General features: G+C 40.2%; 1 protein-coding gene and 1 long non-coding RNA gene across 5 annotated transcripts in view; one reads left to right on the top strand and one right to left on the bottom strand.

Moving 5' to 3' along the window:
* The window catches only part of LOC127359230 (uncharacterized), an 80889-nt gene that overhangs the window by 18523 nt on the left and 48359 nt on the right, over positions 1-14007 (top strand). The window lies entirely within an intron of this gene.
* LOC127359228 (chemokine-like protein TAFA-2) overlaps positions 10163-14007 on the bottom strand; it is a 60760-nt gene continuing 56915 nt past the window's right edge. For both annotated transcript variants that reach the window (XM_051393110.1, XM_051393111.1), the window contains exon 6: positions 10163-11164. The gene's annotated coding sequence lies outside the window, so the exon portion shown is untranslated. The remainder of the gene's footprint in view (positions 11165-14007) is intronic.

Here is a 14007-nt window from a genome sequence, read left to right as displayed (position 1 = left end):
GGTGTAAAATATTCCCTCATTAGGCAGCTAGAATGAAAAGCAGCTAGACTGAGAACCACTAAATTACCACCACTTATCTAGAATTACATTGAATATTTAATAACTTGATCTGAAGGTAAAGTATTTTGTTTTTATTCGATTTTTTTCTACGCATGTGAGGTGAAAACAACTGATAAAAATCCCAGTAATTCACATGGGTCAGCAGGCCGACACACACACCCGTTTGTCCCTTTAGAGGATGCTGTACTTCTTCTGCCTCAACCGTGGCAGCAACCTCTGCTACGCTCCTGTGGTTCCTGCAGCAGCATCCTCCCCCTCCCTTAGCCAGAAACCAGCCCTGCGTCCAAATAGAGTTGTAGAAACAAGACAATCCGGGGCTTAAAGAACAAAAGAAGAGGCCAAGTTCGAGCGAGACGGAGAGAGTCGGCGAGATTAGAGCCGTCAATCCCTGCATCTTTAGCACCTAGCGAGGCCTCCTTGTGGGATCAACCACAAAGTTGTAATAGAGGCGAAGGAACTTTTCGAGTCCACCGCCGCCCCACTTCCCTCCCATCTCTCAGCAGCACCAGGACTGGGGTTGAGAGAGGTTTAGGCAGGGTGAGTGGGTGGGTAGGTGGGGCACTGAAGAACTTTCCCTGAACTCTAGCCGGCTTTGTGTCTCTTACTTTCATCTCAGGTCACTGTCAGTAGAGGGTTTATCTCGTTAAAAGCGGCCCTGAGATGAAACGGGGACCACTACTGCTGAACGCTAAGGGCCTGGCTTGCGGTGCTGCTTTTTCTTCTTCAGATACCTCAGAGTGAAGTTTTTCTTTGTGCTAAATATGGGTCATTTAGTCTTGAGATGCAGCAACCCCAGCGTCACCACCTGATTAACTTGTGACTGGAAAATTCCGCAAAGCGTGAAATTGTAAGGAATAAAATGGATGGTGCACAGAAGGAAAAAGAGCCCTGAAAATATCTAATCCCATATTTCATTCTTCATAATTGAATGAGTAAAATAGGAAAAGCCACCACAAGGGAATAGAGAGAGAAACTCTATTATGATTCTGTAGGTTGGCATATAGAGCAGCTAGTCACACTGGGAGAAAATATCTCAGCCGGGCCTTGATTAATACAGAGCCATACCTAGACGACATGTTTGGATCAGTCAGATAAAGACACTGTCAGGAAACAATGGCACTGACAAAACTGACAAAAGACATATTCGTTCAGTTCTGATGTGCCACCAGAAATCTGACAGTTATTGAAATGACTTGCTTTCATGAAAAGCCTGTGTTTTCTCACTCCCATGTTATTTGGTTATTGTCAATCTCTCCACACCATTGTTGTCGCAGACCTGGTTTTATGATAGCAAATTCGTCCCAGGCTGCTCAGATAATGAAATTGTAGCAGTGATGGTAGACACAATGGCAAAGCAAATGAGTATCGGAGTGTGTGCTTTATCTCATGGCTGTCTGCCTTTCCATGCTGCACACAGGTAAGTTTGATGACACTGATGGCTCACTCAAATCATCATTGCCAGCCATTCGTCTGCTTTGTTGTAGTAGATGTAATGCTCAGCAACATCTCATTTGCTCTTGCTCTCTCTTATTTTCAACCAATTTTTAGCGTCACAATAGAATCAGAAATTTGTGTCAGCGGGCAGACAATGAAGAGACAGCTTTGAGGAAAAATGATTTCTACAGACATTATGCAGCGCCAGATGCCTTGGTGTTCATTGTATCTGTGACTCTTTAATTTGGTTGCTAAACCTCGCTGGAGCATAATGCAAAGCTGCTCACGTCTCTGAAAGCAAAGCTTTGACAGCCTTTTTTTTTTCCTTCACAAAACTGGTGCTGATATGAATCAGTGTGGTATAAAATTAACATTAATGGTGCTACATAAACCTAGTTTTTGTCATCACGTCTGTTGATTGGGCTCTAAATGTTATGATTTATTCTCCAAAAGTACAGCCACTGTTTGAGTCAGCTGTAAGAGCTGAATGTACGCATTATGTGTTGAACAGTCAGGGTTCCTATTCAGTATATCATGATGTTGTGGTACTGTAAGCACGGCGATATGCAGCTTTAAAAAAAAAAATAGTATAAAGAACACACCATCATATGCACCATCAAAAAGTTTACTGCATTATACATCTCAGTTCACATTTACAACACTGCCATCTAGCAGTTGGGGGTTGACCGCTAGATAGCGGTGTGTGTGTGTAGCAATTGATGGTGCTTTTGAGAAACGATTCAATATAAAATGTGTATTGATATTCTCTTCCAATACACACCGTCATTCTGCTGGTGCTGTGTAGTGCAGGTGCCTCTCTGTAGAGGGATACTTTTCAAATCCACTAACAAAATCCTGCAAGGTTAAAAGGCACACTGGAGCTCCGAGGTCAGGCCATATAAGGGTCATATATATAGTCATTCAAGTTGAAGTTCAGTTCTGGTTCATTTGGCAACCCCTGTTGCTTTTGGTGGTAAAACTGAAAACTTCTTAATAATACAAATCCCAGAGCTCCTTTCAAAATAACACATTCATGAATCACCGGGGGAGAAAATGGGCTCTGACCAGGTACTCAGACAGAATGCAGCAGAAGACCGACAGCTTGTGTTTATTGTAAATCGCTGTACAACGCCAATATATTTCCTCTTTGAAATGCCCAGGACTGCCTCCTCCAGATCATGCCATGAAACGTGACATATGTACACAAATTAGGTGAAGTGTGAGCATGCACAAATTTCATCCAGCATTGCGTTGTCCTGTGAATCCCTTGTGCTTGTGTACCCAGTTTGAATCCAGCACAGGTATGGTGGCCATAACGATGCAAACCACTTATAGAGAAGTAACGACTGAGTGTAAATTAATGGCAATAACAGTGTGCCAGCCCTTGATTGATGTGATGAACATCTTCAGGATTATAACTTTAATGTGCTTATAGACACTGAGTAGGTACAGCTTCATCTGCCACTCACCAGTATATTTTCTGTCGTAGGTAAGCCCACAATTGACCCACCAACCCTCATTATATATTTCAAAAAGGGTTGTAGCTTAAAAGAAAGTGAATGTTGAGCATCATGATAACATTTAATATAGCAGGTTGTTTATTGGCAGTGTTATAAGTTTGAAGCTTTTACAAATTTATGTAATAATAAAGTGCTTACAAAACAATAAGATGGTTAGGTCATATAATTCTGGGTATTCAGATATGATATTAATTGGCTATGCCACTCAGTATGGTTCTCGTGGTTGCCATGGTCATGGAATGAAAGAGCAGCAGCCATCAAGAAGAATAGAGCAGCAGTTGCCCTCTGCGGGCGTTGCTGCTTAAAATAATAAAAATATAAAAATATAAAAATAACAATTTTGGGAACATGAGAGCACATTTAAGGAAAGGAGATAAACAGTATAAACAAGTAAGATGCAAGTATAAGAGATTCATACAAGGCTGATATAGAAAGGCAGATAATGCTCAAGCATAACAAACTTTTATTTTAACCAGACAGAAGTTCAAAATATATGGAAGTGCATATACCAATGATGCACAAGTGCATGATAAAATGATTATACACGCACAATCAGTATGTGTTGACAGTAAAGTTCAAATTAAACCATACCAATAAAAATAATACAATTGTAATATATAAAGAGGAAATCTGAAAGTGATGTAATAATGGAAAAAGAAAACATTGTTAAGTGTGGGCCAGCTTGTAAAAGTGCGTTTTAAGGAAGCACTGCGGGCAAGGCTGACCCAGAGCTGAGGGGCCGTAACCCTTGGTTTTTATTCTGGACCGTGGAACAGCAGAAAGATTCAGATCAGCTGATCTTATAGCGCCCTGCTGGGCTTTAAGGGCTTATAAATTCTTTAATATAATCTGAATCCAGACCACGGATGGCCTTAATAAAATCTAAAATGTATTTTAAATGTCATGGGCAACAAATGCAGTGATGCTAAAATTTGAGTCAAATCACAGGACTTCCTAGATTTAGTTAATAATCTGGCTGCTGAGTTCTGGATAAGTTGCATCTGTGAGACTGAGTAGGAGTTTAAGCAGGTAAAAAGACAAGTTAAAGTAGTGCAGGCGTGACGATCTAAAAGCATGTGTGTTAACTTGGCGATGTTTCTTAATAAAAACAACCTTGTGTTCTGGTATGCTGCTCCAAGGATAAGTGGCTTAAAGTTCCCCCGATGTTCTTAGCAACAGACACTGGCAGTAAGTGAACCAAGGAGGGATTGTATCTGGAGTTTGTGATGTTCTGGACCAAAGCTCAAAACCTCTGTTTAATTGCTATTATATTGTAGAAAGTTAGCTGCCATCCAGCCTTACCATTAGATAAACAGGGATTACAGTATGGTTCGATTATTCTTTACATGGATAGATTAGTGCATTATATACTATATATTGGGATTTGTTGTGTGATTGTTTGACTGTGCTCTTTGCCCTCTTGTTGTAGTGATGGTGGCGCTCCTCCTGATTTGAGTAAAATGTGATCACAGCCACTAGAAATGATGTGACCCATGCTGTAATCTTTAACCATTGAATGACAATCAATGGAGTTTCTGAGATCAGAGGTTGTTGTAATTAGATGTTGAGCTGCATGGGGGATGTACTTGCTTTGACACAGAGGCACAGGAAGTTAGGTGTTATATGTATAACCCGGATGAATCCCTCCTGCTTCCTTTGTCTTATCCACATGTAATCCAACACTACACTGTGAGGGATGTTTCACACAGCTCTGGGGAACGCAGCAAACAGGCGTGATCCATCTTGGTGCTAATTAGAGACGTCTCAGTTTTATTGGTGTAAGAAGGACCGGATACCGTTTGTAACGTCAGCGCTCGTCGGTGTACGTGCTCGGGGATCTATTCCTCATCAAATTTCCGATAACTAAATATAGCGATAACACCCCCGAGGGCAGCCTTAACAACATGAATCGGTACAACTGTGATGCATCACTGTAGCACCTATAATAATGGTCAAGAACGTCCTCTGGGGGACCAGTGCATGTGGTCTGAATAAAGAGTTTTCTTTACCATGTTGTGCGTGGCATTCATCAGTATGTTAAACACGTCTTGAGCCAATTACATCGCTTGGGTGAAACTACAGTACCTGTTGGTTAAATGGAGTAATGCCTCGTATTTATTCTGATCATTTTATTTTCCATTCCAGCTTTTCACAGCTGCGGTAAGGCTTTACACCATGGATTAGAGATTCATTTAAAGTATTGATTGAAGTTTTTCTATTTCCTGTTCTGAACACTGTCATGTTTTTCTTTTTTAAATCCTAACTTAATAACTATACATTTTAAGAAAGCCATCATTGCCCCCCCGTACAGTTCTATGGGAATTCTGGGAAAATGCCGTGCAGAAACAGTAATAAGTGTTTGACACCAGATATGCAAACAGACTGAAATCAAGTTAAAAAAATCACAAGTAAAAAGCTCAAACCTTTATTCATCTGATCTTAGAAAAACTCAAATAATGGAAATCCCGCTCAAGCCCACATAAATCCACTGCACCTGTCAGAAGTAATTACAATGTACAAAGTGAGGGCACTAATTTGGGAGTACTAATTTGCAAGATGGATGGTGTATTATATTAAAAATTCATTACCAAAGCTGTAATATAATATAACCATTTGTTTTATATTAAAAGTACATAATGAAAGCAGACATTTATATATTTTTTCATTTGCACTGCTCAGATACAAAGTGTTACAGGAATGAGGCGATTTAAGAATTTATGGAATAGTCTGGGAACTTGTGTTTAAACCAGATTGGATTACGTGATCTCTACATAATCCAAGAAGACGTGATGCAATTAACTTCTGCAGTGGGGGACGGCAAAGAAATTCTGTTTTTCATTGCAGTAGCCTGGTAAATTTAAATAGCAGCCAGGAATCTGAATTATACAAATGTATAAATTAAAGCTGCATTTAACAATCATTGTGTGTTGAACAATAGATCAAATGACTAACTGTAATATGAAAGGGGTCATTTATAGTGACAAACCCACAGAGAAATGTGCCTACTTCGTGGACGTGCTCAGCCGTGCTCTGTCTGGAGCAAATGACCACAAAAAGAAATCTTCAACAATTTTAACGTTGGCTTGTCACATACAGGAGAAAAAGATGAGCAGTTTTAAACCTGAGCGTTTGCTCACAGGGAGAACTTTTACACACTTTGGCCATGTTTAATATGAACATCCATTGTAACATTATATATATCACAGACAAAAAGGGAAAGCATAATAGGTCCTCTGTCTGACTGGCATTACTGACTCAAGAGAGACTGTGGTTTTTGGCTCCGCCCATCGGGTTTTTCTCTCTACTCACTGGAGTATTGAACTTCTACTGGCAGTGGAACTTACACCTGCATATACTGGCAAATGTGTCATCCCTCTTTTTGATCCTTCATAACAGATGTACACAATGCAACAGATCAAAGTTATAATGACCTTGTAATGTTTTTTTTTTTCTTTTTTACTTTTATTGTTGGATGGATGGATACATAAGCTGTTGTTTGTTTGCATTCTGCTCACGATGGAAGATGTAGCTTTCACAGCTGAAACAAAGCAAAGTTTCAGACTGGAGTTCCCAGGCTTAACTTGAAAGGATTTCAACACACGGCAGTGAGACGGCTATTGTGAATGAACATTTCTAACGGCTATAGCCTTTATTACACTCGCAGAAACATATAAATAATTCCACTACAGCGAGTCTCTCATTTGTCATTTGATGCCTTGATGATTGCATCAGAGGATTTCCTATTGCTGGATGCAGGTTGCATCCATAAAAAAAAGTAGCATTCATTAGTTGTACATCACGCTTGTATTGAAATGTCATACAGACTACTGCGTTGCACAGGGAAAACAAATTACATGATCAGATGAAAAATATCCTGTATGTTGGAACCCCTGCAAGTGACATTTTCAACATTTCTCCTCTGGCCTGGAAAGTTTCCAAAGACTCCATATAAGAGTAATTTACATTCACATCTGCAAGTCTCTCTCTAACATGTAACTCTGACGAGTGCTTTTTGTCATGTAAAATGATTAAATGAAATTAAAGTACAAAGCTGTTGATAGCATCTACAGTTTACAGTGAGTCTGTGTAATGAAATTTCTTTTCCCAGAGAATCGATGAGCTCCATTCCCCTGGCGGACTGTGTAATTACAAAACCCTCATTAGATTATGAAACTATACAGCATATGGTGAGAGGAGGAGATTCCTTTGATGTGCTCTTGTAATGACTGCAGCAAAAAAAAAAAAAAAAGAAAGAAAAGAGAGAAATGCCTGCCTTAACTTCATTTGAATCCCTTGAAAGAAATCAAAGCTTTGAAAGCGAGGTTTTTTCTGTTTTGGAGCTAACCCTCCCCCGGACACTCCTCCGACTCCTCTGAGCTGACTCAGTTACCGACCGGGAGTCTAGCATTGACCCTGGAAATGTCAAACTGTTTTGAAACGCAGAGGCCGGCGGTGTCACGGCCTTTTGATTCTCGGTGAATGTTTGTCGTTTTGCCAATGGACGCCTTCGGTAAAAAGGAATGAAGCTTGATGTTTGAAGGAAGCTTCCTCGTGAAACATGAGAAAGACGCTTCAGGCAGCACTTGTCTTCTGTTCTCTTCTGTTCTGTTTCACAGGCTCGCTGTTTGGAAAAGGATAGCGAGCAGGGAAACAGAGTCATTCAGTGTAACTATGTTTGACAGGCGCAGACAAGTAACAGTGTCTACAGCAAGCACATAGGGTATGTTATAAAAGGGAAAACCAAGTTCCATTTTAAAAACCCGTAGAAACAAGAGCAGTATGGCTTTTTCAGATCCTCTCATTTATCTGCGTCTGTCAAGCATGTGCAGCTGAATAAACTCCTGATTACACTATTGCCTCCGTTGTGGAAACCATTTTTCCCCCCGTGTAATTTCCCGAAAGAGAAGCATTTAAGAATTGAGAGGTGTCAGCAATGCAACAAAAAAGCATGGAAAATCCTCAACAGTAATCTGGAGCGACGCTCTTTGAACTGTGGGTTGAGATCCAAATTGAGGCTTGTTGCTGGTGGGTCCCTTTATGACGAGGATATGAAATTTTTTAATAAGCCTGTTTCCCAGAGCAAGCAAAGCAAATCTCTCACTGGGGTCCTCAGCTGAGAACATTTAAGAAGCTCTCATCTAGACAACAGAATTATGTGCAATATTAGGAAATCTGTAGGTGAGATAGTGGTGTCTGGGTTGGGAGAAGTGCGTAATGCTCTACAGCTCCAACTATGTCAGTGATTTTTAGTGGAACTGGATCATACTTTATAAAGAAAATGTTTTCTGGTTTTCTGTCTGTCCTCCAGCTGCTCTGCCTCGACTCTCAGTGACTCTAACATCTCTCTCTCCACGCCTTGAATTATATTTAAACTTGCATTATTGATTTTTCCACCATTCGGGCAGCGCCAACTGGCTGTAAACACAAAACTGACACAATATCACCTTATACAGTGAATGTGTTAGCAAACCGTTGCCTATTGATCAAAGACAGAGCAGCATTCATTTGAAGTTGTGTTGCTGGTAACCCGGTGAATAAAGTCCAGTATTCACTCTGCTTCTAGCTCTGTTTTAGTCTCCACCAACTATATTGTTGATTTAGCCTAAGTATTTGGCTAAATCCTCCACACGCTAGTTACTAACTTTGTGTGTTGTTTGGTGCCAAGCAGGCAGTACAGGGTGCCATGCCATTGTTGGGACTGCCCATCATTCCAAAACCCCAATAGTCTGAAAAATGTCCCATAGGACCATCAGCCTGTTATTCCGAAAACAACCTATTGCTCCGAAGGCCGCTGTTCCCTTGGGTTTCTGTAATGAGCCACCAACTTGTAAAAGTGGAACACTTTTAAGAACAGCAAGTTGCACCAATTCCCCTCAAATGACAAACAGAAAATAAGTCATTATTCACAGGATTGTTTCATTTTCCAAAGGAAAAAGATTGGACTCAGAATGGGTTAACATGCTTAAAGATGGTACTCTTGTTGTGGAAGGCAGGGTGATATAAAAAAAAGACCATCATTGGAAACAATTTCACAAGAAAATACAAGGAGGGGATAAATCTGCCGCAGGGCTGTGCATTTCAAAATAAACTGACCATTTTGCCAGCTGATTTACATCAAAACACTTGAACGAAACGCTGTGTGATTTCACCCACTGTGATAACAGGAGTCATGAAAACCAGCTCTGGCTGTTGATTTTATAACTTCAGCATCCCCTCTGAGGTGACGAGTTTGTAAAGGACCCTTGATGTTACTGGGGAGTTTGATATGACAGGCAAGCGGCTGATTGAACTTACTTGAGCTCACATTCAGTCATCAGACGACTTCAGAAAATGTTCTGCAGCTGTCTTGGTCTGAAAATTATGAATTGGTAAATTCTCACATTTCCCGTTCACAAAGCGTTACAGTATCTTTATATTAGTAGATGTTATTAGATTGGATATATTAATCAAACGCAATCAACACACAGACGGCAAAATAACTGAAAGAAGTTAAGGTTTAGTTGTTGGTGGCCCTAACAAGATGAGTATTATCAGTGTTGTCAGTGTAATAAGTGAGACTAATATAGTGACCTGCCAGTCTGTTTGCTACACAGATCCTAATCTAATCCAATACAACAGCCCTGCAATACCTTTATCAAGGCTTTAATAATCAGATTCAGATGACACTGTTTCAACTCTGAGGCCATTTCATAATCCATGGTGGTCATAGACAGTGAAATGTGTTTTCAACATTTTATCTATCATCATATTAGATATTAGACTTCTCTGTACAAATCCCTGGATGAAAAGTTTAGGGATCACTAAGTTATTAGAATTCTGAGGGGGACATGAATGTGTGTAGCAAATTTCATGGCAATCCATCCAGGTTTCTTTTTCTTTTCTTTTTTGACATTTCACTCAAAAGCACAAATGTCAACTTCATGAAGGTTACTCCTCTGGCTACCATCAATGTATGAATGTAAGTTAAACTAGAGATAAAGTCAGGGGATCACCAAAGTCATTAGAATTCAACCTTACTGAACCAAAAGTACAAAATTTGATCGCATTAATTGTTGAGAAATTTCAGTCTGGACCAACCAACAGGCTGCCACTGCCATCCCTATGGCCAGGCTGCTGTTAGCGTACAGATGGTTAAAAGACACAAGGCGTTAGTTACACAACCATAGTTTATTACTGATGTCATCACTTACACAGACAAAGGAAGTGTCAGCGATACCTACTGAAAGGTGATCAGCAAATCATACTCGAGTAACTAGTTGAAAACAGTTGTGGGAACATTGTTGTCATCACCCAGCCGGTGACCAGATGCTGTGTGTTTAATTTACACTGCTGTTGTCTAGAATCTGAACACCAGAACTGTGATACAAAAACAAAATCTGGTAGAAGCAGCAGGAAATGGCAGAGCGAATTTCAGAGGAAAAATAAACCACGACTGGATCCAACTTTCTGTTAACAGCTGGTAGGTTTGATCAGATCTCAACAATATCTGAGTCGAATGGAACACTTAATACACAGATAACAACGTGTAGGAGGTTTGTGCGAAGTTCAAATTGAATTAAGTTTATTTTAGTGTGTTGTGGCACACAGTATAAATGACACATTGTCGAATGTGGTTGTGTATTTCTATGAAAATCGCCCTGAATATCTGCTGCTCAGCCACATATTTTCATCTTTAGCTGAACGCTTGAAACTACACTTTGTTAGAGAAGAAAGCCACAATTGACTGATAAAACAGAACCACATTTTGTGTGTTGAATATTTGCGATGCTTACAGCAAACCGACCTGCTGTTCACCCTGGTCAACGTGTGATGCAAAATCCCCTGTAAATGACATAAATACTCTAGAAATAAACATATAGGCAGAGTTCACCATTGTCTTCCACTACAAGCAGTACAATGTCAGAGAATAAATCCTGTTGTCCGGTAAGGCTAATCATATGGAGTCCTTCAAAAAGAAGCTCTGAATGATCAGTACTTTCAATAGGATCTACTCCTCTTTTTGATGTCCATAGAGTTCAAGAAGAAGCATTCAGAGTTTTCCAAAGATTAATTGCAGTCCAGAAGAAAGGAAGTCTCTATTTACAGAAAGGTCCTTTGCATTACTCTCTTCTCCTTTGATGATCCAACAAAGACCGGAACTGTTGGTTCACCTGTGGGGAAAAAAAGAAAGAAAATTAAATCAGAGCCATCAAAGCACCATTCAAAAGCCCCAAAAGCAAATACTTCAAATTATTTTCATATATATTGTACATGAATGTCTGCTTCTCTCTATCTGAGCGGTATAACACAAAGAGACTGCAGTGGAGCTGAGCAACTTGACATAAGCAGAGACGGATACCATGGCTGAGCAGAAAAAGAAAAGAGCACGACCTATAGTAATAAAACTCAACTTTATCATCAGAAAATTCAAGCCAGATGTGAGACTCGCGCCCACACTGATTGACATGACAAAAATGTCAGCGAAGCAACTACAAAATCAGATGCATTATTCAGCACTAAAGCCTCTTTTTATTCTTGCAGTTTATTTTTCATGTTTTGCACTATGAGAGAACTCATTATCTTCTGAGGAAATATAAGGCTAAAGGTCTGAAGGCCCCTGCTAGTGGCCCTTAGAGGCTGTATACTTTAGAGTAGTTGGATGAAGCAAACGGCAAGCCCACAGTTTTGCTTTTTGTAGAGGCTTGCCAGTAGGGCGTCATAGCGGTAGTGCTACAGTAAGGTCAGTTAAATCAGAAGGGTTTTTCCCATTTTAAGCATGAATGCGCTTCGCTTTCTTGAGTCTTACATTTATTTCATGACCTAAAGCCGGCTCTAGAAAAGTCTAAAATGAAACCGGTTCATCGTCTCTGGAACATGACAATGCGCAGTGCATTGAATGTCAGTCTATTGGTTAGATTTTGATATTATTTGTGGAAGTGCGTATTTGGTGTGAAGTTGCAGATTGCAACCATTTGAATAATGCTTGCCTTTCAAATGTGAAGGAGAAACCACAGTGGCTGCGAAACTAGCAAAAAATGCTAAAGGCCCTATCTTGAGCCAGTGTTCAGTTTGTTGTTCTGTCTGTAGAGACATAGTTCAACATGGCGGCTGCTCCTTCTGTAGATAAAAACAGCTCATTCTAAGGTGATGAAAACCTTATTTTTGAATATTAAATTCCATTTCTGCCAATAGATCCTCCTAAACGTGACACACTGGACCTTTTAAAGTCACTTTCTTTTGTAATACCTTGCTCTTTAGCGGCTAAATGTTCCATTATGTTGCTAATTATTATGGATATGCTTATGGATGAAAGGCAGTTTTAAGTTTCATCTTCTGGGCACTATGAATGCTCACAGGAGTTTTCCTAAAAATCTGACCTGCAATTATTGTCTGTCATCTTTCTCTGAATGAGCTGACTGACCGATACCACCATTAGTTCATGATGCTGACAGAAGGAACACATCATCTTAACTGACTGAAAACAGACACATAGCAACAATTTTGGATGAACACTATTAATACATTGTATTAAACAACCAAGCACCATAAATGTGTTTCTTTACATCATCCACCCAGGTCACACCCCATCCAGTACAGTGGCTCCTTCTAACAGCGTGAAAGACAACAGGTCATGTTTTGGGAAACACCTGTGGAGCCCTCTTTAGATTCAATATTGTGCCAGTACCTAATAAAGGACTGTTATTGGCTTCTTCTATCAGTACATCCATCCATCAGCTAGAGTGTGATACAGTGTTCAGGCTAAAGGGTGCTGGTGAGTTGGGTTTATCTTCCACACAAAGGTTTTCTCTCTTCTAGTTCGATGCTGTCAGACACTCTGAAGACCTCCATTCTCCTTGAGATTAAATTGCCTGTCATGAAGCTCAGCAGCTGACTGGCAGCTCCTCTGCTCCTCCAAAAGTACATTCTGGAAAAGACTCTCAAGGAACATAACATAACAACCTTCATAACGACATCCGCTATTGATTCCAACCGTCTGTCAGCCGCCACGTAGGTTTGACGGACTGAGGGAAGTCATCTGCGAACTTGTAAAGCTCCATTATCGATGCTGAACTTTTGATAGGAAAACGACAGCTCTGACAGCCTGGTTAGATTAATTCACAAATGGGTCGTTTGACAGAGAACAGGCCAGAGCAGCAGCGTAGCACTGCATACTGTCATATAAATCATCCTCAATTATGCAGAAAAGCAAAACAATCCAAAAACCATCAGGCCATCACTCGACAAGAAAACCTGCATAATCATATCAAACACAGGGTAAAGAGTTTCCATAAATTTAGGTTGTCGCAGCACTTTGCTGGTCTCTGTACAAGCTGCAATAAATTCTTCCCTTTACAGAGTCATTTACATTCTGAGCTGTCACTGTGATTAATGTGGTACTAATTTGAGAATAATTCCACGCTGAAGAGACAAAGAGCGGAGTCGCTTCTTGTCAGAAGAGAAAATGTCTTCAGAGATGGATCTACCTCGTGTCTCACTTCAGAAGGGGGGGTCATTAACAGTATTTGAGTGACTGTCTGAAACAATACTAAAAATACTGAGAGGAAAACTAAGTCTTCAGTGGGTGTTGCGTTTGTTTAATTGGTGGCTGACAAGTGCTAATTTAACTGGCAAAGGATTCATTTCCATTTAGTGCCTGAAGTAAGGTTGGCTGAAAGATTTAACACAGCAGGTGCATGGGCTTGTGTTTGTGTAATTCAGCCGTGTAATTGGCGCACCGCAGCGTCATCCTCAGCAATATGTTTTATGTTGTAACTACCGACGCTGGGATTTTCATAGTATGGCCATTTTAAAGCTGCACCAGGCAAGATTTTTATGTGAGAAATCCGCTTGTAAAATCAGCAAAAACGGAAAGCAGGGACACTGCAGATTCACCTTTTACCCAAATAAAGTTTTACTGTCAAGACTAATGGGTAATTATCGCCACAAATCAAGACTTCTAGCGACTGTTCTTGAGGGAAATTTGTAGGCGAGATGTGGCTCTGCATTAATTTGA

This window comes from Dicentrarchus labrax, unplaced genomic scaffold (assembly GCF_905237075.1).
Source record: "Dicentrarchus labrax unplaced genomic scaffold, dlabrax2021, whole genome shotgun sequence".
Classification (NCBI taxonomy): domain Eukaryota; kingdom Metazoa; phylum Chordata; class Actinopteri; family Moronidae; genus Dicentrarchus; species Dicentrarchus labrax.
The sequence above is the reverse complement of the archived record's forward strand: the minus strand, read 5'-3'. Positions and strand labels throughout refer to the sequence as shown.